The 24,283-nt window shown below is 36.1% G+C and overlaps 1 long non-coding RNA gene across 2 annotated transcripts in view; it reads left to right on the top strand.

Moving 5' to 3' along the window:
• Positions 1-15,793, top strand: part of LOC140497011 (uncharacterized) — a 72,324-nt gene extending 56,531 nt beyond the window's left edge. Inside the window, exons 6-7 of one of the 2 annotated variants that reach the window (XR_011964499.1) lie at positions 4,988-5,143; positions 15,360-15,793. This is a non-coding gene — a long non-coding RNA (uncharacterized lncRNA). Of the gene's footprint in view, positions 1-4,987; positions 5,144-15,356 lie in introns of both variants that reach the window. The other variant, XR_011964498.1, reaches the window with a different exon arrangement.
• Positions 15,794-24,283: the final 8,490 nt, after the last annotated feature.

Genomic DNA, 24,283 nt, shown 5'->3' with positions numbered 1-24,283 from the left:
GATAATATGATGCCAAAATAGACATCCTTTCATAGACAACTTTCCAAAATAGACTATATAATCATGCTCACAACTGACTAAGAGGTAAAGGGAATATCATATCCAGGCATGTTTATTGTTTGTTGACTGAAAAAAAAATGTCTTTGACTTAGCAGAGAAAAACAATTATGTTCCTTTATAGATGCATCCCCAGAGATACCTTTATTTGATTACCCTTTGAACATCAATATGAAGAGAGTTATAAAAATGATTATCAATGCCATATGTTTTCCAAAGTTTTTAAAATCACTGTCATGGAAAGAATCTTGGGCAAATTCCAAATGGAGGTGAGATTTTCTATATATTCCTGTTCATTGATGACATCATGCTGTTAGCATGTAGATTCAGAGCACTGTGGAGTTTCCCAAATGAAATCTTTGGCCATTCAGAAGTTATGGCCTAGTCACTCACCCTTAAAAGAAAACAATAAAATCAAAAACCAAAAACCAAATCCAAATGGATAAAGAATATATAATGTTTAAGTTACAATGGATCATTGAATGAAACCTGTTGAGTTAGCTGATTAGTACATGTCTCTTTTACAAACACTACAGATAGACAGTGAAGTAGGCTGAGAAATTAATAGGAGAAGGAAAGTACCTTGGATAGCATTTAGGAAATTGTTTAATGCTTGCAGTGATCTCAAACTGCCCCCTGCCATAAAAGCACAGGTTATGTAAATATTTTCCTGGAGATATCAAATATCAGGTTACCCGAAAAGCAACAGAAAGATATATCATGACTATAAGTAGACTGCAATCTATTACCAGTGACCACACACACACACACACACACACACACACACACACACACACACGGCATAAAAGATATTGCTGAGGACATGTATGGCCAAAAAAGAGATGAATTGTTTATGCAGAGATATTGGACAGTAATGCAGCATTGAATACAACATTAAATGACCTAGAGGAGACCTTCCAGAGGAGGCACTGGCTCTGAAATCAAAGGATCTTGATTCAAATCTTCCCTTTGTCATTTTTCACCTGTGTGACCTTGGGTAAATTGTTTAATCTCTTTGCTCGTCTGTAAAATGAAAGAGCTGGATGAGGTGACTTCTAGGGCCCCTCCTAGATTAAAAGCTATGATCCATGATTTATATTTTGGGGGGGCAGTTAGTAAGAACACAAAGGAATAAAGAAACTGGAAAGTTGACATTTTCAATGATGGAGGGATGAAGGGAAGGGTCATCGAGATGAGATGAATCCTTTAAAGTATTGAGAAATAAATTAACATTCCTAAAACTTCTGACAGAATTGGAAGAAGGGAGTAGGGTCGAGAAACAGAACAAGAAATGGCTGAATGGGAAGATAGAACTGGGAATAATTAGGGGATTGTGGGGAGGGACCACCATATGGAAAATGAAAAGAATAAGAGAACAGATGCAAAAATTTTTGTATATCTGAAACCACAATTAAGAAAGGCATAGAATTTTAGAAATGAAAGGAAATCCAGTTATACTACTAATTGGTTAATGGAGTCAGCCCCAGGCTGGTGAATAATGGAGTGATGTCTGCTTGGAAGAAAATCTCTGGTTGAATATATTAGAGATTCATCACTGACCCTTTTTTTGTCAGCATTTTTACCATTGAAGAAGTGTTTATTATGTTTGAAGATGATTAAAAGATGGGATTACAGCTAACATATTGAAGAATAATATCAAGTTCCAAAATACTCTCAGTAGGATATAAAGCAATAGACCACATCTAATAAAATACAATTTAATAGAGAACAATACAGGACATTTAAATTTTTAAACTGATTTTTTCAATTAACATAAAACTAGTACCTCTGCCCCCGCTTATAATCTCTGTAATGTCAGATATTTAATAAATTGTATCCTAATGACAATAGGGACCTGTAGAATATTTTCAAACAAGAAGTGACATGACCTCGTGGATTCATGTTCAGACCTGGGCATTGGGAAAGCTATTTTGCAGCTTTGTGAAAACTAGATTGGAGAAGGAAGAAACTAGAGGAAGGTTATTTCAATGGTCTAAGGGAAAGGTTGAAAGATTTTGAGCCAGGGTGGTAGCAGAGTAAGAGAAATAAGGAGACATATCTAAGAGATGTGGTGGAGGTAGAATCAATAGGGCTTAGTAACCAATTGCATGTGATCAGGGTGAAGAAAGAAGGGAGTCAGAGAGGACTGAAGTTTCAGGTCTCATTGAATAGGAGGATGGTTGTGCTCTTAACAACAATAGGAATGTTGGGAAGAGGAGCCATTTCGAGGAGAAAGGATGACGAATTGAGTCTGGACATGATGAGTTTGAGCCCTAGCAGAATACTTTTTTTTTTGTAGAATCCTGTCTGGGGCAGTGGAGGTGGAGAGAGGCAGAAAAGTCAATAGCTTGGGAAAGGACAGTTACACTGTTGCCTACTCCAACTTTTATTTCCCCTCTGGGCTTTGCTCCCCTTTAGGATATATCATTATCCAGTTCGGTCCTTTAGCATTTCCTCATCTCCAAGCTAATATATTAATTTTTTTCTTTTTTATGTTTATTTATTTTTAGTTTTCAACATTCACTTCCATAAATTTCGAGTTCCAAATTTTCTCCCCATCTCTCCTCTCCCACCACCCCAAAATGCTATGCATTCTGATTACTCCTTCCCCCAATCTGCCCTCCCTTCTATCACACCCCTTTCTTTCCTTATCCCCATCTTCTCTCTTTTCTTGTGGGGCAAGATAGACTTCTATACCGCATTACCTGTATTTCTTATTTCCATGTTGCATGCATAAGCAATTCAACTTTGAGTTCCAACTTCTCTCCTTTCCTCCCTCCTGCCTCCCTCCTCCCTCCCATCTCCACTGAGAACTCAAGCAATTCCATATAGATTATATATATATGTGTAGTTTTGCAAAAGACTTCCATAATAGTCATGTTGTGTAAGAGTAACTATATTTCCTTCCATCCTATCCTGCCCCCCCATTTATTCTATTCTCTCTTTTGACCTTGTCCCTTCCCAAAAGTGCTTACTTCTAATTACTTTCTCCTCCCATTTGCCCTCCCTTCTATCATCCCCCTCACCCCACTTCTCCCCTTCTCTCCCACTTTCCTGTAGTGTAAGATACCAAATTGAGTGTGCCTGTTATTCCTTCCTTAAGCCAGATGTGATGAAAGTAAGCTTCCCTTTTCCCTCTCACCTCCCCCTTTTTCTCCTCCATTGAAAAAACTTTTTCTTGCCTCTTTTATAAGAGATAATTTGCTTCATTCCATTTCTTCCTTTCTCCTCTCAATATACTCCTCTCTCACCCTTAATTGTATTTTTTGATATCATCCCTTCCTATTCAACTCAACCTGTGCTCTCTGTCTATATGTATATGTATATAATCCCTCCAACTACCCAAATACTGAGAAACATTTCAAGAATTAAAAATATTGTCTTTCCATGCAGGGATGTAAACAGTTCAACCATACTAAGACCCTTATGATTTCTCTTTCCTGTTTAGATTTTCATGCTTCTCTTGATTCTTGTGTTTGAAAGTCAGATTTTCTGTTCAGCTCTGGTGCTTTCATCAAGAATGCTTGAAAGTCCTCTATTTCATTGAATGACCATTTTTTCCCCTGAAGTATTATACTCAGTTTTGCTGGGTAGGTTATTCTTGGTTTTAATCTTAGTTCCTTTGACTTCTGGAATATTATATTCTAAGCCCTTCTATCCCTTTATGTAGGTACTGTTAGATCTTCTGTTATCCTGATTGTGTTTCCACAATACTCAAATTGTTTCTTTCTGGCTACTTGCAATATTTTCTCCTTGACCTGGGAGCTCTGGAATTTGGGTACAATATTACTAGGAGTTTTCCTTTTGGGATCTTTTTCAGGAGGTGATCAGTGGATTCTTTCAATATCTATTTTACCCTCTGGTCCTAGAATATCAGGGCAGTTTTCTTGGATAATTTCTTGAAAGATGATATCTAGGTTCTTTTTTGGACCATGGCCTTCAGGCAGTCCCATAATTTTTAAATTATCTTTCCTGGATCTATTTTCCAGGTCAGTTTTTGTTCCAATGAGAGATTTCACATTATTTTCTATTTTTTCATTCTTTTGGTTTTGTTTTGTAATTTCTTGGTTTCTCATAAAGTTATTAGCTTCCATATGCTCCATTCTAAATTATCCAGACACAGATGCCAAATGTACAGTTTGAAAATTAACGTTTTTTGACTTGGACTTCATTACATTTTGACAATAATGTTATGATATAAACTGATTGTAATGTATCATTGTGATATCGTCTGAAAAGGCCATTCCAACCACACTAATCATTTTGATTTTTTTATAAAGATAAAGAAACATATTAATCAGGAAAAAAGAATAATGATAATGGACTGGAAAAACTGGGAGAGAGTAAGGGACAAAAAATCCTGCTAAGAACAAAAAACAGGTTTAGAAGGAAGGAGTCATTGGAAGTGGTGGAAGGACAAGAGGTTAGATTCAGAGAGAGGAATTTCAGATCATACAGTTGTAATAGTTTTAGGTGATGGTGAGGGTTAAAGTGTGACCGCATCTATGGGAAGCTGAGATACCTCAAGGATCATGGATAATGATACCATGGGTGTCAGGAAAAGATGGGAATCTAAGACAGGATCTTGGAAATCAAGGAAATTGAGTAACTTGGGAAACCAGGTTGCTTTATGGGTTATCAAAATAAGTACTGAAATCACTAAGGATGATGGGGAAGGATGGGGTATGGAGAGGAGAGAGAGGGAGAGGGAAAGGAAGAGGAAGAGAGAGAAAGAGAGAGAAAGCGAGAGAGAGAGAGACTGTAAGTTTCAATGCTGAGAAAATGCTCTGGTGTTAAGTAAATTATAGGTATAAAGATCAAGACTGTATGATATAATCTAATAATGTGGAAATTAAAAGAATGAAATTAATGGCATGATAATGACAGAGAGGTGGTCTTTTCATGGCACTATTTTGACTCCTTTTTCCAGGCATATGGCAAAGGTGAGGGCAAGATGAGGTTGGAGGAAAGAGTGTGAAAAAAAAATCAGAACAAGTGGAGAAGAATAAACTTTCTAGGAGAAGGTCAGATTCCTGTGAATTTCAGAAGATGGAAAGACTATGAGAGCAGGAAATCTGGAGTGAAGGTGAGTTTGTTAATAATAGAACAAGGGGCACAGTGGGAAGACAGAAAAGGAAGTGAAAAGTTGAGGTTGAAGAACCTGGATAGGGATAGTAGAAGTAGCAAGGGGAAAGGAAGAAGGTGGTTAGAAATAAGGGATTTGAAAAGCAGAAGGCAGGAATTAATTAGTCATGGAACACCACTGCCTCTAAAGAATTAAACATTAGAGCAATGGAGAAAGTGATTATATTGGATGAGTATGATCAGGCAGCAATACATACCCTGCCAGAAGCAGTGTGGCTCAGTGGAAAGAACTCTTAACTGAGGCTCAGAAGACTTGACTTCAAATCCATACTGACATTTGGGCAAGTACCTTAAGCTCATTACCCCATTTCTTAAACTATAAAATTATTTTAATGTATAGCCCAATTATCTACCTCTTCTAAAAGAAGAGAAAACAGGAATAAAAAGATGAAGTGACTTACATGAGGTCATGCTACTAATTTGTAGCAAAGTTAAGGACAGAACCCAGGTTTCCTGATTCTAACTTTTTTATTATAGTACATTACTATTTGCTGAGTGCTTACTATGTACCATGCATTGCAGTAAACATCAGCTACAGAAATCTACTTTTTTGGGTTAATCTCATGCTAATAATTGCCAGTTTAACTGCTATTTTTCTCCTATGAGCATAGTGTAAGCATCGGAAGCACCCAAAATGGCATGACATTTTTCAACCTACAAAATTATCCAATTTATTAAAATAATTTGGGCCCTTACTATTAATGGCAAGTCATTTCATCCACAAATGAGGATAATTGGATGCATTTCACAAGAGAAACAAAGACAGCTTTTTGCCACCTTGCCCTGCTGTTGGAAAATTAAACCCTATAGTACACGAGGAAATTAGATTACTCCCAGAAAAATGTCATTTGCCCTGGCAACCATCCAAGCCACTAGTTCCAAAGTCTGTCAAATCAACCCTCTTTCCAACAGCACAGAAATGAATGATCAATTACCATATACAATGTTGAATTTCAGCATTCTCTCATCAGTATCTAGGCATTGTAGCCTCAGCAAAACAGGGGACATTGTGTCAGGCCTAGAGGCCTAAGGGCTACCCAAGTCTTACCTTACCTATCGCAGGTCTTCAGCTGGCCAAACCGGATAAACGTATGAGAGAAGAGACTTTCCAGAGTCGAACAAGAGTTAGGCTTTATTCAGGGTCTTGGTTACATGTGCAGGGGGAATTCTTCCTGAGGAGAGAGGAATCTCCCAAGGAGGCAAAGATCTTACAGTAAGAGAATGGAAGCACGAGAGGGAGAGGGGAGAGGGAGGAGAGAAGAGGGGAGAGGGGCCTTCTGTCCTCTAAGAGCCCCTCAGTGCTAAGAGCGCCTTCAGGCTTTCCTGACCCTACTTAAGCTCTCCCGCCGCATAGTTTGCACCTGAATACCGTGCCTGTTAGACAACAATAGGTGTGCTCAGACCATGGATTTATCTCAAGGGCGGGGATGCTCTCCCCAGCAAGTTTCCCACGGGAAGAGGCGGAAATGCACGAGATAGCCCGGGTCTCACACCTCAATTCCCCGCTGTTCCCTGGGGGGCCTCATGAGAACTCTAAGGTTTAGAAGTCCTTACTTTTACCTGCCCGAGACTGTCCACATGGAACTGAGCTTCCACCCCCAACATCATTGTTTGCCATGCTATTTATTAATTCACTAGGTACTTATTAATTTAGCATTTTTGATTTTTAGCAGCTTCCAGGATCACATGTAGTCTTTTGATGACAAAGTCATCTGTGTTGAAAGTATTGTGATTTAAGATCTGTTTCCAAGTCAGTAAAGAGGACTGTGTTAGTGATTGCCAATGACTCAGAAGTAAAGGAGAAAAACTATCTCATTTCAAACCAGCCAGCCACATCTCAACGAAAAATTTTTATATCCACATACATATATATTAGTAAATATATTGTTGATATGTTGATATTATAATATTATTGAATTTATGGATGTATAAATATTCATATATGTCTTTGGGAAATGTGAAATCTGGACTATGAAGTTAGCATTTATTAGAATGAGTGTTCACAGTATCTGAGCTTCAGAAGTTTTGCCCCAAACACATAAAGTAAAAATGACTTCCTTAAGCTATTTTGGGATTCAACATATGGACTTAAAGGTGTATTCTTTCTTGAATTCGTGCCAATGTCAAAGTAATGTCAACAAGGGTTACCTCTTTGCTAATAAAGTTGGGTTTGTGAGTGCTTTTCAGAGACATACTTGTTATTCTACAGTAATGTAAAGAACACTGGATTTGGATCCAGAAGATCTGTGTTGAAATCCCAGTATTATTACCTTTGTACATAGATGTGCAGTTTTACCATACTGGGCTTCAGTTTTCTCATTTGTAAAATGACCAATTTGCTATAATAAGCTTCCTTTGGACTCTAAATCCATTATCATATAATCTCTTGTAGAAAATTAAGCAAAACAAAACAAAATCCGAACCATCCACAGAATGCTGGGAATTAGTCAGAGGGATAGATTTATAGACTTCCAAAATCACATAATTTAAGAGGAAAAATTATATTGGTAGCTTCATTTGCAGAAAAAAAAGCATCTGTTCTATAGAGATATTGAGCTTGGAGCATTCATTCCTACAAAAACTATCTGTGTTGAGTGTATCTCCAATTAGATCAGAGATAAGAGAATAGGATGTTGTGAAAGGAGGCATTTTAACATGTAGAAGCCTTCTACAGAGACTAAGAATCCCTAAAACCTCCATTTTTATAGAACAGAATTCATTCTCAGGAACTATCATAGAAGCCATAGCTACATGGCAGCATAGAAAAGATATAACCAGGTTCTTTCATGGAAAAGCAAGAGATAGAAATGAAAAGATTCTCAAACTAAAAAAAAAAAAAAAAAAAAAAATGGAAAAGTTCTAAATCCTTCCAGATTGTCTAAAGCATGAAATAGAGGGAGTTTAATTTTTTTCATCATGAGTTAAGTGGAAAAAAAGGAAATGTACAAGCATAAATGACATCAAAAGAGATTATAGTTTATAGAAGCCAATGACTGAAGTCAAAATGAAAAGACAAAAGACATTTCCTAATTATAGAATTGCTGACAGAGGACATCTAGTGGCATTCAGTAGAAACTATACACATGTCTAAGATGTCCAATCTGTTAGAGGTGGGACAATAAAATTCTCATTTACACAAGGACTAATTCTAGAGTCCTGTGAAGACAGACTTTTATCTACCTCCACAGGCTAATAAGTACCCTTTATCTCACATGCATTCGCAGCTTTTCTCTTCATATTCTCTTTTGCCATTGACAGAGGGACAGGTCGAGGTTCATCTTGCTCATGATTAAGCACTAGCCTCATTGGGGCTGACTATAGGCAAAATTTCATTTTGTAGGCAAAGTTTCCAGTTGTTCTCCTAGTTCTTATACCTTCTGTTGGAATGTCTTCTTCTCCTACTACAATGGAAAGAAGGCTATTTTTAGAACTCAAGTTCAAATCCCAGTTCTTCCCCTTCCCCTCTTTGTGACCTTAATCAATCCACTTACAGTATCTGAGACTTGGGTATTTTCAGTAGAAATGAGGGGGTTGGACTAAACGACCTTGAAGGACCCTTTCCATTCTAAATCAATGATCCTTAGATCCTGGTCCTCAGTACCCTTTTGTGGTTTTCTGGCTCTGATATGAAATTGCCACAACAAGGTCTGTGAACCATCCTTTGTTCCAGAATATTCTGCTCAGTCATCTCAAAACTTTTTCCTCCTTGAAACCACAATAATAATCATTATAAGATAATGACAATAATATATAGCATTTACATTTACAGAGTAATAGCTAGCATTTAGGTTCACAAAGCACTTTATAAATATCTACACAATAACCCTAGCAGTTAGGTTCTATTAATATTCCCACTTTACAGGTGTGGAAACTGAGGCAACTAGTCAACAAGCACTTATTAAGTGCCTACTATGTGGCAGACACTATGCTAAGAACTGAAGGTACAAATACAGAGGAGAAATGCAATCCTTACTCTCAACAAGCTTACTCTCTAATAAGGCAGAGAGAGGAAAAATGCATGATGCAGAGGGAGTCATAGATATTTCTACTGGGGCAGCTAGGTGGCACAATAGATAGACAGTATGCTTGATCTGGTGCCAAAAACAAAAAAACAAAACCTGAGTTCAAATCCAGTCTCAGATACTTACTAGCTGTGTAATTCTAAGCGAGTCACTTAACTAGTTTCTTAGTCATTGATTCATTTTCTTTATCCGTAAAATGGGAAATAATAATATTTTTCTTTCAGGAATGTTGTGAGAAGTAAATTCAATTTATAAAGCATTTTGCAAATCTTTAAAAAATTATATAAATATTAGTTATTATTATTATTACAAGTGAAGAAATAGATATAACCCACTGCTGGTGGAGCAGTGTGGTTCAGTGGAAAAAAAAATACTAGACTGGGAGTTGGGAGAGACCTGGGTTCAAATCATACCTTTGATATCTACTAGCTGTGTGATCATGAGAATGTTACTTAGACTTTGAGACTGTTTCCTTATTTGTAAAATGCAGACAATGATACAGGATTACTGAAAAGATCAGATGAGGAAACACTTAGAAAATAATGAAGTTATAGATGCCAGTCACTATTATTTTACTGAGCCATATGCCCATTTTCTTATCTTTAGAAATCATAGAAGAGCAAGGAGACCTGGAGATGCCTCAGGAATGGTCTCCACCTCTCTGTATGCCCCAGATAGCCACTGTGGTTTTCTTCCTATACCTACATAGCCGTGAGAGCCCAGCCAATCCTTCTGTCTGTCCCATTCAAACACCTGTCCCATGCTGAGTGGGGTCTCTGACTTCCCAGTTCTTCACTCAATGTGGGACTGCGTCCCTGACCAGAATGCTTGACAGTGATTTGATTCCCTACATATTCAAATGAGGAGTCCCTCTAGTCCCACCTTTGCACTCCAAGTACTAAAAAAAGGGGGTCACCCCTTCCCCTTCTATCAGGAATTTTTAATCTGGAGTCAGTGAAGTAGATTAAAAAATATTTTGATGACTGCATTTCAATATAATAATATCCTTTGTAATCTCATGTATTTTATTTTATGCATTTAAAAATATTCTTCTGAGAAGAGCTCTAGAGGATTCACCAGACTGCCAAAGGGGTTTATAATGCACACACACACACACACACACACACACACACACACACACACACACACACACACACAGAGCTGTTGCTTACAGCAATACTACTGAAAGCTCAGAGTATTCTTAGACTGCTTTGTCCAGCCCCAGTGCAGAAAGCAGAATGATTCCAGCTCCTCTGTCTCTCATCTTCTCCCAACCTATTGATAGCAGTACCAAGGACTGCTCCAAGGATTCCCGCTGCTCCTGTCTTCCTCCTCTGCTCTATTAAAATAGCCCTAAGCCAGACACTGAAAGCAAAAGCATTCCCTATCCCCTTCCAGAGAGCAGAGAAGCCTCCCAGTTCATCTAAAGCTGAGAGAGATGCAACCTGCTTGCCTTCATTTCATAATAACACATAATAAGGAGTGTGCTGTCTTCTCTCCTGAAGAGAACAAAAACTTCCCACTGATTGGATTGCTCTCTAGCAGCAACTCTAGCTTCAACTCCAAGTTAGGATACATCTGGAAGGTCTGCCCCATCTACCACTCCTGTCTTTGAATAGAAGTTCAAAGGGGCAAAGGAATAGTAAAGTTTTGAATAGTTACACAATAGTGGAATTCTGTATCAAAAAAAGTCTAAAAGATAATGCATGTTGAAGCATCAGTGGATGAGATGGAAGAAATGCAAAGGATAAATAATTTGAATGATAAAAGAATTAAAGGAGGACTCTAATCTTAAAAAAGTTAAAAAGAAACGGAGTAACAATTTTAGGAATTATAAAATGAAATTTCAAGGCCAAAACTATCGATGGAGGTATCAAATAACAGAATAAACAAAATTTTATACCAATAGATATCAAAAATAAAACTGAAGAAAAAGCTCAGAATGTAACAAAAAGAAAAACAATTAATGAATATGCCAGAGAAAGCGACAGATTTTGGAAGGTGAGGTAAGAAGTATAAACTTATGTTAACTGAGATTCCAAAAGACCTTAAAAATAAAGAAGAAGAAAAAGCTAGACACTACGCAAGGACATGGAAAATTTGTAGAGTAGACAAGATCAAGTAACACTGTGCATGTAGAGAGAATATACATCTTTGTGGGGGAATGCTAACTGTGATTCATCAGGCACATAACTGGCAAATTAAAGAACTACAAAGACAAGTAAAAATACTACACGGTTTTTTTGGGGGAGGGGAAGAAACTGCATTTAAAAAATCTCAATTAGAGTAGCATTGGACTTTTACAAAATAGTGAATAAAAAATTAAAATTGCACAAATTATATATAAAAGTGTTCAAAAGAGACCTAGTCTCCCAAATCGTACAGTCTTTAATAATGACCATAGTGTTTGAAAAGCGAATTTGCATTCAAAGATAGACAACACCTAGAAAAATTTATCACCTCAAATTCATGTTAGAAGAGGCCCCTGTAAGCAGTAGAAGAAAAAATCCAAATTCAGTGACAGGAGCTTAATAAAAATGACGTTCTGCAAGTCTGCTAACAAACTTACATTTTGTATATTTGTATATGAATAATGCATTTAATCTCCTAAAATGATAATAGAGATAATAAATCTAGAACATTAGTGAAAATATATATTATGTTTAATGTCTCTATATGACAGAGGTATGGAATACAGTGGTTTCCAAAAGAATAAAAATAAATATCACAGAAGTACAATGGTGAGGTGCAGTGGATGTATAAAATTATATATATATATATATACATATATAAATATATATAGTATAAAATTAACAGCATAAAATTAACTGGAATTTTGAAGAAGAGGAGAAAGGGATGTCATGAAGGGAATGTATCATAGGAAAAGAAGAAAGTGATGAGCAAGGCCAAGAGACAGCAAGTGGGCAGTCAGAGTGTTCTGCTGATCACGTCAAGAGAAAGCAAAGAGACCCTCAGTACATTGGAATTTCAGCTTGTGATGAACTTATGGGAGGAAATGGACAAAAGTCATGTAGCATGGGCAGACATGAATGATTTGCAATCTGTGTCATTGAAGGGTTTAACAAAATCAGTAAGATCGTAGATCCATTTGAGTATTACAATGAACACAGAAGAGTGAAACACATAAACATGCACCATTATTATTAATTACAAGGCAGTTTTATTGTCATTACAGGATATATCAGGAAACAAAGCCCATAAATACGGAAAGCACATTTAATGCAAAATGATACAATTCAATTAAAATTTAGAAAATGATCTAATTTATGATGAAACTGTAACAAGATGCAACAATGGTATCTAAGTGAAATTCAAACTAGAAAATATAGAAAGAGACAGATTGCAAAATGGTGAGAGGAAAACCACAATAAATAACAATTCTCTCTGTGGCAAATGATGCAAATTAAATTCATAAAATTAATGGTAAAATGATCTTAACAGAAATACAAAAATATAAATAGAGTAATGACAGTAGTAGGCTTCAACTCAATGAATATGATGAATTAGATAGCAAGATTAATAACATCTTAAATTTGAACGGTTATTTAATAAGTTAAAATGAACAGATATGGAGTAAAATGATGAGACAATCAGGGAATATACATTATTTTCAAGAATAGGTAAAGTTCTAAAAATTAAGAAATATTAGTCCAAAGAGAAATTCTCCGTAAAATTTAAAAGACAATAATTACACATACTGCATTTTCAGATCACAATGAAATAAAATTGGAATTAAAGAAAATGGGTAAAAGATATAAAGGTATGTAACTGAAAAAACTTTAAAGCAATGATTGGGTTTTAACTCTTCTTTAGAAGAAATCATAAAGATAAAATATTTAAAAAGAGAATGATGCTGACAATACCAAATAAAAAAATTCTGTTGGATTCAGGCAAAATGGTTCTTAGAGGCAAATTTTCATAACTGAGTTTTCACCTGACTAAGTTTAAAAAAGGGACAAATTAAATGAATTAAACTTTCACCTGAAGGCACAGAATAGGAACAAAGCAATAATCCAAAAATAAAGAGAGTGGTGCAGAGGGTGAGGGGAGGAAGAGAGATATGAAAGAATTTGAGGTGAGAAATAAAACAAGTAGGTAGTTCTTTGAAAGAAGCAATAAAACTCACAAACCATTACAAGTGACCAGAAAAAGGGAGAAAAAGTCCAGATCAGCAAGCTTTCCAAAGTCATTCCAATCAACACAAAGAAAGTAGAAGCTATTATTAGGAATATTATTCATAGCTAAAGTCTAACAAACTAAAGAATTCAACAGAAATAAGATCACAAATTGATGATTATCTAGGGAAAAACCCAAATTCATTAAAAGGAAATTCATCAATTAAAAAAATCTTGCAAGAAGAACAAGACAAGTCATTAAAGAATTGCCCTTTCCTTCCCCATAAGCATCTGCTCTAGATGGATTCACAGGTTAATTCTTTAAGCCGTCTAAGAACAAACAATCCCTATGATGCACAAGTTATTCATAAATCCAGATGAAAATGAAGCAATACTACTCAAAACCTTTTATGGGAAAAAATATAGTGTTGGTTTTCAAACTTGGCAAAGAGAAAATAACAGAAAAGGTAGATTATAAACTAATTCTCATAGTAAATATAGATGCAAAAATAGGAGGTAAAATCTTGGCGAGAAAATTCAGCAACCCATTAAAAATAATTATTCATCATAATCAGTTTATACAAGCTGTCCCAACAGCAGAAATATACAACATAAGACAGAATGGTGTAATAGAAAAAACAGGGGCTCCAAAGTAGGAGAACCTGAGTTCAAATCTTGACTTTGATATTTACTGCCCATAGGGCCTTTGCCAGGTCACTTAATGTGCCTAGGTATTAATTTCCCTATCTGTAAGGAGGGGATTGAACTGTTTAGTCTCTGAGGTTCCTTTCAGTTCTAAATCTATGGTCATTTACAAATTAATACTCTAAAAGTGATACATCAATAGATGCAGAAAAAACTGGGATAACACCTGGTATTCATACATTAATGATTTAAAAAAAACACTAATAAAAATAGGAATGAGGGATTTTTTCATCTACCTAACCAAAAGTACCCACTATACACAAAAGTCAACATAATATGTAATTGAAAAACATTAGAAATGTTACCACTAAAAAGAGAATACCTGCTTTCGGTCCTTTCATTTGATAGTATTAGAAATTCTAGAAGTAGTAATGACAAGAAGATTATATTAGATGAACTCTGAAAATGAAAAGTTAAAAAGATCATTATTTGTAGATGATATGGCAATATGTCTTAGAGAAATATAAACTGCCTCCATAAAAATATTAGACATATCACAAACATAATTTGCATTTTACAAGCAACAAAGTATTTTTTTTTAATTAAAAATATGTTCACATTACTCATGTTGCAAAGAAGAATTAGAACCAATGGGAGGAACCATGAGAGAGAAGAAAGACACATAACAAAAAATAACAAAAAGAGAGCAAATGATATGCTTTGATCTGCATTCAGACTCCAGAGTTCTTTCTCTGAATATGGACGACATTTTCCATCATGAGTCTTTTGGAGTGGCCTTAGATCCTGAGGAAAGCTAAGTCTTTCAAAGTTAGCAAAGATTTTTTGAATGATGAAAAAAGGAGCTCAATTTAAAATAACAGAAAACTCATAAAATATTTGAAAACTGAATTACATAGTATTACTCATGGTTTACATAAGGATTACTTTAAGTATTATTATTTTGTCTAGACTTGTTATTTCATCTGTGTGGGGAGTGTTAATGTAGAATCTATATCCACAAATGCAAATTAGCAACCTATAATCTTAGATAGTATTCTGGGGCAATGAGAAGTATTTTGACATGTATATCCAAATCGTATATCTCAGAGCCTGTCACTTCTGGAACCAACCAACTGCCACCCACAGAACATACAAATGAGCATACCTGAAGCAACAAGGTAGACAGAGGGAGAGACAGATAGGAAGCGATATGTCCAAATAAGTCAAAGACCACCACTGCATTGACCACCATCTTCTCTTAGACCTAAATGGAAATAGCCTGTTATCTTGAACCTAAGAACCTAAAATCTGGCAACTGATTCCCCATGTGTTGCTGCTTCTTTTTCCCCAGCAGCCTCTGACGTGGAGAAAAGAAGATTCTCATTACCAAAGTCCCTGGCACCTTCAGAGGGAGCAATGTCAGATATGGATATGGTTTTATCAGTTGAAATAACATGAAAGAAGATACATTGCCACCTGTTTTGCTGCTGCACCTTAAACACTATGGGGCTTTTCAATCTGACTGGCAACTGAAATGTCTCCTGTGTGTTACCTTGGTTTATTAGAATATAAATTTCTTGAGAGCAGGGACTGTTTTGATTTTCCATTTGTATCTCTAGCACTTTAACCTTTTCATTCATTCAGCCTAGATTTTACTGACTCCAATACTGGTCCACTATCTACTACGCCACTGTGCTCATAATATTATAATGAAGAAATAAAAGAAAAATAAAATAATTGAGCCATTGAATGTTTGGATCATTATAATAAAAATGGCAGCACTTCTCGAATTAATTTATATATTTAATGCAACACCAATCAAAATACAAAGGGGTTTCTTCATAGTATCTAATAATACACATATGAGAAAGCATATAGATTGAGGATGTACTAAGCACTTACCAAATGCCAGATACTGTGTGAAGAGCTAAGGTTATATGTACAAGGAAACAAGAGCATCCCTGCACTCAAGTGCCTTAGATTCTCTGAGGGGAAGACAATACACATAAGGTAGTAGTACTCATCCAGGCCAACTCCTTCATTTTACATATGATAAGTATTGTGCCCAAGTTCCTACATGCCATACATGTCAGGGGTTGGGATTTGAATTCAGGTCCTTTGATTATAGAGCCAGTAACCATTGTACAGCAATGATGCCTAAATACATGAACATTAGGAAGTCATTTTGCCTCTATGGCATCTGTAAAGTCTATGATAAATATCTAACAGAATGTTGTGAGATTCAAATGAGATAATGTGTGTACAACTCAGTCTAAATGTCAGGTATTGCTACCTATATCTGTGGAAATATCAGACCACAGATCCCTGAACTTGGAAAAAAAAATCAGAGAAGAAATACAATAGCATGATATATTTGGGGGGAAAAATGGTAATATCAAAGGGCACCAATGAAGGTACTGACAAAGGTAAAATGAGTTGCTTGTGTCTCCTGGTGTTACCAACATACACATACTCCCTTGGTGATGACTGGGCAGAAGCAGAGAGAAGGAAGGGATTCATTGGCAAATTAAGTTTCTCCCTCTTCATTTTGATATACCCAGTGACATGATGGTAAATGTTTAACAATTGGCTTTCTAGAAAAAAAGATATAAGCACAACACATTTTTAAGTTTAATCTGTATTATTAATGTTCTCTCTATGGCTTCCTTAAGTCTAGACCATCAACAAAACAATGAATCAAACTCTGGACTGTAATTTTGCTGATTTCTCACACTGGAAATTTAATAATCATTTCTCTCATGCTGGTTTGAGCTTGGCTCCAGTACCCCCCTACATACATACATACACTCTTCTTACAGTAACATAAGAACATGTGGCTTAAAAATCCTGTATGCCTTCAGTTACTGAGAGGATCCTAGTTTGATTCTGAGTTCAGGATTCCTTTAAATAAATTCCTTTTTACTGGTTCCTTTCTGCAGTGAAAATCCACTCTGACTCCCTGTGACAAAGCCAAGGCATTAATCCTACCTCTTGCAAATAGAAGAAATAATAAATAACAACTTTGGGCAACCCCTAAAGAAACAAGTAGGGAGTGGGGTAATGAGAACAGAGTTGATGAGGCAAACGGTTTGTTTCTGCAGAGTACTGCAAGATCATTAAGGGCCACAGAATCCATGTAAATGGATGTTTGATTAGTCATGTGAAAAAAGATAGATGAGAGATGTAGATGTGAGTCTGAAGAAGGTATTTGAACAGCTTCATTAGCAGTCTCATGATGTGTTCATACACAGAATAAGAACACATTGTTATTACAAAGAAAGAGATGATATACAAGGACACAAGTTACTTTATACGTAGATGAAAGATGCAACAATTTGTGTATGTACATGTTCAGTGTACCCATCCATTCCTGTGTCTTAGACAGGGTCAGTAAATAAGTAGCCTTTATAATTTAACGTGCATTGTCCCTGGAACCCTCCTGAATCACAGGAATGTAGCAAGTGATGCTGGGAGTTTGTTTTAATAATAAAAATGGCTAACTTTTATATAGCGTTTACTATGTGTCAAACACTATGCTAAACATTTTATAGTTGTTATCTCTTTTGATCTTCACAACTACCTTGGGAGGAAGGGGTTATTATTAGGCACATTTTACATATGAGGAAACTGAGGAAAACAAGTTAAGTGACTTGCCCAGTTTCACACAGTTAGGAAGTGTCGTAGGTTGCGTTTGATTTATCTTCCTGACTCCAGACTCTCAATCCACTGCACCACCTAGCTGCTTGACACAGATTAGGACTTCTGTTGGAGCTAAGAAACTCATCCTTTGGAGGGACAGAGTTTGTCATTACAAAGGAACTACATACTGAGAATCTTTTGAGAAGGACCCTCAATCTGGTCCAAATGCTGTTTAATTTGCATAGTATTTCTCCATCCTGCCAAATATCTGGCATGTTCCCTGCCTTGAGTGATACAAGACAGCCTAGGGAATATAATGGCTCCTAGCCTGGACCTACCTCAGCAACAGATATTCCAAGAGACACTTCCATCTAATTTGACATCATTTGAAAAAAAAAAACTGTCTTTAAAGTCTTCATATTCAAACACTTTTGAATCAACTAAAGTATGCATGGTCTCTAGACTCTTTCCATTTTGACTATAAGGAGAGCATTAGAGTACCTTAAATACTTTACCAAAAATCTAGGCACAGTGTGTTTATGGCATTCTCCAATTTACCTAATCTAAAATGAAATGAGGTTATTTTGGTGTTATTGACAGGTTAGCCATTCTGACTTGTGATAATCATCACTTCCTTTTATAAAGGCTCACAAACCATCATTTAGTGTTTTAAGTCAGTGCTGTCAAACTCAAAAAGAAGGCTCCCTGAGGGGTTCATATTGACTTAGAAAACTACACATTAACATTATCTACATTCTATTATATTTTTATTTTGTTAAATATTAATATTCTGGAAATGAGTAGTTGCTGATATGTGATTCATATCAGAATCAGTTGTATGCCAGATGATTGACAATTTAGGGCAATGGGCAAAAATCAGCATTAAATAAAAAAGATGAGAAAACATTGCGTATGCATCTTCAATAGTTTTAAAGTGACTTTTTAAAAGGAATTCTTGATGCCAAAATTTGGAAAATGAGACAAAAAGATTTCTTTGGATTAACACTCTAAAAAATGAATGGATGTAGAGTAGATGCCACAACAAGAAAGAAAAAAGAAGTCTCAGATATCATCTTAAGTAGCAAACACTTGATTTCCTTGATGAGCAAAGATGATGAAAACCCAGTTTTGAAAACAAACTCATTTCTAAAGCACGACAGAGGAATTTGTCAGAGTAATATGAGAAGTTTCATCTTTTCAAACAAGGAAAGTCAAAGTCTAACAAAAACGAACATTGGACCCAAATAGCATACCAGAGGTGTCATGTGCATTCCCCCAACACTCCTAAATGTTACCCAAATAAGATTGAAATGTATTTGTGAACTCTTTAGCAAAATAAATGCAAATACAATAGACTATAGGTAATGTTAGTATATGGTTTTCAAAGTCAATACTTGGCCTACATGGAAGCTTATATTTGGTTTAGTTGCCCTGTATCCACATAAATTTAAAGTCATCTCTTTGTTGGCTACATATACATATAAAAGATATGCAATCAGTTAGTTAGGCTGAGCCCCAAGAAAAATCTTATTTAAGAAGGCCAAGATCACTTCACTGAGTTCATCATCTTGATTTTTGTCTTACCACTGGACTTTGATGACTGTAAGAGTCAGCCTCACATATCTAATTCATGTGCAAGTCAAGACATCACTTTCGTGATATCTTTGGTCCACTTTGAGAATGAAGGATGAACAACAACATGATTTTGACACCATTGGTCTACATAATCCAATAACATTGATGGATAAAACTTACAGGAGAATAACAAATACATAAAATGGAATAAATTCATTACATCTGTAAAAATCTATTTCCATCTACAATAACAGAGGAATACCATATTTAGATGTAAAAAAACTCAGTCTCTGTTGTGCTATACAAAAAAGTAGAAATGTTGCTTAGGAAGAAAAAACTAGGGAAAGAGGTTGAAACAGGTCAAGCATATACCGAGGAAATCCATGTGTGAGGTGACACAGTCTTGGAAGCATTCATGGATTACTTTATAAGGGGTCTCAGGGAGGGGAAGGTACCAAATGAATGGGAAGAAATTCATAGACATGAAGGTTCTAAAAAGGTGACCAAGAGAACATCAATAACTCATTACGGTTATCTATTTTCTCATCTTTATAGATTCTATGAAAATGACCTACATGTGTATTGAAGATACATCCTTGATGAAAATATGGAAAGGAAACAGGTGGCCCTCTCTGGCCATCTCTGTATACAGTCTCCCTCATTGGGATGTTAGTTACAAGAGGGAAAGAACTGTCTTTGCTTTTTTCATTAATATCTTCCATACTTAACATAATACTTGGTGCTCTGCAAGTATTTAATGAAAGCTTTTTCACTCATTCACTCATCCAGTTAGAGAACATGTGCCATTAACTGTTGGGAAATGGACAAAAGAAACTGATCCTCTCTCCATTCTCTGAAAAAAAAATCCCTCAAACTCAGGGCTCATGTTTGGGACACTGGACAAACTGTTATATCTCTTTGAGCTTAAATTTCTTCTTCTGTCAACTGAGGAGATCGATAACTTTTAGTTGAAACATTCAGTGATTCCAATGTGTTCAAGCCAAGAAACATCAGAATTTTCAGCTATCATGGACCAGGCATGCTAGCTCCTCTAGTTAAAAAGAAATCCAGAAGAAATGGATAAGGGGAACATCAATTAGAGCAGAAGCCAGAGATGGCAAAGGAAGGCAAAGAAAAAAAGGATAATCTGACTAAACTAGAGTCATCATCCCAAATACCCACTGCCAACTGGAGGAATATGGAGAATTTTTTCCAAATGATTTACTGGTTATATAGATTTTAGAAGTTTCTAATAAACTATTAGAGAGAAAATATTTTCTAACACTTCCAACATAATCCTGCTTAGTCTTCGGATCTTAGTTCTTGTGAAGATATCAACATATTTCTCTCCAATATATCAGTTATTCCTCTCTTGATTGAAAGATCTTTATTAACTTCTAATTTCAAGATTTGGCCTAAATTCATAAAGTTTTTCAGGACTGTTTTTAATTCTGAAAGGATGGCCTCATCAAAAGCAGATATATGTTAACTAAACACTGATGCACACTCATCATGACAGAAAATACCAAAATCATTCCTGGTATGCCTTTTAAGGGACAATTTTCTGGAACTAAATTCAAGAAATTGGTATGATAGGGAAAAACCTTTCTTTTGCTTTCACTTCTTTTGGAGTTTTCCTCTCAATGGCACCTGTTACTTGAGAATTCACAATAGAAGCAACCATTTGGAATTCTTCCAAAAGTCTTGCCACCTTGATTTACTTATTTTCTATTAATTCCAGCTTATTCTACTTAGGGACAGCAGAATAACAAGCAAGCCACCCTATAGACCATACACTTGAATTAGAAATCTGATGAGTTTTGGCCAATGGTTTGATCCTAGTGATGATCAAACAGGGCCTCCATCTTCTCCTGTGGCTATTCAGGATAACACCTTGGTAAAGAGCTCATATCTAGATTCATTACTGTTTGACCATAAGCTCCATGAAAGCAGGAAAATGTCCTTTCAATACTTTATATCTATCCTCTAGTGCCTATTACAGTATTCTGTATATAGCAGATGCTTAATAAGTGTTTGTTGAATGAATGAGTAAATAGATATTCAATCATCTATTCAGATTGATGACATAATGAGGGGGCATAAATTTGCTAAATGCCAGAGAATAGTTCATTGCTATTTTGCTTATTTTGGGTGATGTAGTAATTTCATGTTTGCAGAAGATCATGTGGGTCATAGAATGCAGGCTCTAAAATGAAAGGGGACCTTAGAGATCAAAAGGCAAACTATCATCTTGCAGATGAGGAAACATGGTAAAGATACCAGAGGAACACCAGGGGCTGTCTACCAGTTATATTTTACTTTTGTCCCATTGCAAAACATCTTTTTCACTTATGTGACTCATAAAGACATGAATTCTGATTGTGTGGTCTTCTTTTGAGAAAAAAGAAATTATATGTGTTGAGTGGAGATAATGATCCCTCTCAGTTAGAGACAACTCTGGAAAACGGACTGGTAATGTTTTATTCTCAGTCCTCACTCTTCTCAATGTTTCTGCAGCATATGGTAAGGTTGATTATCTTTTTCTCCTAGATATTCTTACCCCTCCCCTCTCAGTTTTCATGACATGCTTTCCTGGTTTTCCTCCTGCCTATTTGATCCCTTAGTCTCCTTTGCTAGATAGTCTCCATGTCATTCCCATGAACTGTGGGTGTATCCCCAAGGTTCTGTCCTTTGTCATCTCTTTTTTCTCTATATTTTCTCTTCATGACTTCATCAGTTCCCATGGGTTCAATTATCATTGACGAATGACACCCAGATCTACACATGGCATCCCAGTCTTCCTCTTCAGAATCAGCTGACTATGTTGGGCATTTCACACAGGATGTCCAGTAGGTATCTTAAATTCAACATGTCCAAAACAGAACTCTATTTCCTCTACCAAACCACCCCTCTTCTAAACTTTCCTACTTCTTTTAAGGAAGATGCCATGTTTCTAGTCACCTAGGCTCATAATCTTGGTGTCTTCCTTGACTACTTGCTCTCACTTACCTCCCCCCATATCTAATCCTCTGCCAAATCTTGTCATTTCTACCTTTACAACATATCTCACATAAACCCCCTTCTCTCTATTCACACAGCCACCATCTAGTTCATCTTTATCACCTTTTTTCTGGCCCAAAGCAGTAGACTGGTAATTGATCTCTCTACTCTAATCTATCCTCCACACACATGCCAAAGTAATTTTCCTGAAGTATAGCCCTGATTATAAGCCCCCACCTCCATTCAATAAACTCAAATCACCCCTTATTACTTCTAGAATCATATAGAAGATCTTTTAACTGACTTTTAAATCTCTTCATAACCTGGTTGTATCTTTCCAGTCTCATTCAAGCATCACTCTTCCTAGTTACTCAGTGGTCCAGTCATCCTGGACTTCCTGTCATCCCTCATACATAACACTTCATTTCTTAATAATATGCCTTTGCATTGGCTATAACATATACCTGGAACTCTCTCGCTCCTTACTTATCCCTCTAGGAATCCATGGTTTCCTTTAAGACTCAGCTCATGTGCCACATTCTTTTTTAAAATAAATAATTATATGTTACTTATTTAAACATTCATTTTTTGAAATTTTTGAATTCCAAATTCTCTCTCTTTAGCCCCTCCTTCACCCATTGAGAAGGTAATATGATACCAGTTATACATGCAAAGTCATGCAAAATACATTTCCTTATCATCCTGGTTGCAAAAAGAGTAAGCAGAAGAAAGCAAGTGAAAAAATTCTACTTTAATCTTCACTCAGAGTTCATCAGTTCTCTCTCTCTGGAGGTAGATAGCATTTTTCATCATGAGTATTATGGAACTGTCTTGAATCATTGAATGGATTAGAGTAGTTAAGTCTTTCACCGTTTATCATCCTTACAATACTGCTGCTACCTAGTACAATGATCTCCTGGCTCTGCTAACTTCACTTTGTATCAGTTCATGTAAGTCTTTCCCAATTTTTTTCTGAAGTCATCCTCCTCATCATTGGTTATAATGATGTATATTTCTTTATAATCATAGACCATAACCTTTTCAGTCATTCTCCAATTGATGGCCATCCTTTCCAATTTTCAATGCTTTGCCATCACAAAAAAGCTGCTATTAATATTTTTGTATACATAGATCCTTTTTCTTTTTCTCTGATCTCTTTGGGATACATATCTGGTAGGGGTACTGATGATTCAAAGATATGCCAGTTTTGTAGCCCTTTGGGCATAGTTCCAAATTGCTTTTTTCGGATTGATTGGACCAGTTCACAATTCTACCAACAGTGCATTAGTGTACCTATTTTCTCACATTCCCTCCAGCATTTGCCATTTTCCTTCATGAACTACATTCTGTTTGAGGACTTTCCTGATCCCTCAACTTCTAGCACTTTCTCATCTGCCCAAGGTTGCTTATTTTTGCTTTGAATGTGTTTTGTGTATACCTATGTTACCAGTGTTATTCCTGTGATGCAAAGAAATTGCATGCTAGGTGTTGAAGTTTTGTGGTCTTGCACACAACTATTGTCTTTCTGAGAATGGAGTGAGGTGCCAGGTGGAGTGAGAAGAAGAGAGAGAGAGAAAAAGAGAAACAGAAATAGAGACAGAGAGACAGAGAGTGAAGGAAAAGAGACAGAGAGAAACAGGGACAAAGGGGAGAGAGGCAGAGGAGGGTGGGTGAGGCAGAAAAAGTTGATAGTCTTTCTCAGATTCCCCAGAGAGAAAAGTTCTGTAAGCCTTTGAGCATTTTGTCCACACTTCTTTATTTTACTTTATTTTGTAAATAGTATCCTATGTTTTCCAATTACATGTAAAGATACTTTTCAACATTCATTTTTTATAAGATTTCGAGTTCCAAATTTTTCTCCTTCCCCCCCACCAAGATGGCAAGCAATCTGATACAGGTTACACATGTGCAATCATGTCAAAAATATTTCCTTATTAGTCATGTTCTGATAGAAGAAACAGAACAAAAAGGGAAAATCATGGGAAAAAACAACAAAAAGCAAAAAAAAATCAAAAATAGTATGTTTTGGTTTGCATTCAGACTCCATAGTTCTTTCTCTGGATG

Source organism: Notamacropus eugenii, chromosome 3, assembly GCF_028372415.1.
Source record: "Notamacropus eugenii isolate mMacEug1 chromosome 3, mMacEug1.pri_v2, whole genome shotgun sequence".
Lineage (NCBI taxonomy): Eukaryota > Metazoa > Chordata > Mammalia > Diprotodontia > Macropodidae > Notamacropus > Notamacropus eugenii.
Note: the sequence above shows the minus strand (reverse complement) of the source record. Positions and strands in the feature narration are given on the sequence as shown.